This window comes from Galeopterus variegatus, unplaced genomic scaffold (genome assembly GCF_000696425.1).
Source record: "Galeopterus variegatus unplaced genomic scaffold, G_variegatus-3.0.2 Scaffold5918, whole genome shotgun sequence".
NCBI classification, from domain to species: domain Eukaryota; kingdom Metazoa; phylum Chordata; class Mammalia; order Dermoptera; family Cynocephalidae; genus Galeopterus; species Galeopterus variegatus.
Genome location: NW_007732029.1, coordinates 80,132 through 80,738, shown reverse-complemented (window position 1 = coordinate 80,738; position 607 = coordinate 80,132). Strand labels below are relative to the sequence as shown.

At 31.5% G+C, this 607-nt stretch overlaps 1 protein-coding gene across 1 annotated transcript in view; it reads right to left on the bottom strand.

The window, feature by feature from the left end:
* ARL6 (ADP-ribosylation factor-like 6) overlaps positions 1–607 on the bottom strand; it is a 33,440-nt gene that overhangs the window by 22,382 nt on the left and 10,451 nt on the right. The window lies entirely within an intron of this gene.

Genomic DNA, 607 nt, shown 5'->3' with positions numbered 1-607 from the left:
AAAAAAAAAAAGGAAAAATCCCACATTTCCCCATGGAATTTAATGCACAATACTGCAAACATGCCACTTCTTCTAAACTGACCCTTAAATCTAAAGCACTCTCCATTCTACCTTAGGGGTCCCTTGGACCTATATGATTTAAATAGGACTTCAACCTATTAAAAGTATTCACTGAAAGAATATCTGAAATAAATCTTTGATTCATATCCCAGGAATATAATGTTTGTTCTCATACTAGTAGGGAAGAGTTAATAAATCAAAATCTAAATCTGATCTTGTAGTCATCATGTACCATATATCGAGGTAGGAGTTTGTAATGACAAAAGGAAGTTTAGTCATGGGATGTTGTTTTTAGTTTTAGACGCCAAAAGTGAGTTACACTGCTCTTAAATGAAGGAATCCTAGCGATACTAGAAGTCAATAAATTTATTTTAATAGTACAGGCAAGTCTTGCGAAGGTAGAATACAGCTGTTAATCCAAAGTAATTAGTGAGCACTTGATTTACATATGCTGAAAAATATCTTGTTTACAATTTCTTATAGAACAAATGGATTAACTGCTAAGACAATACTGTGATTTTATTTAGTAAATATTATTTAGTCAATA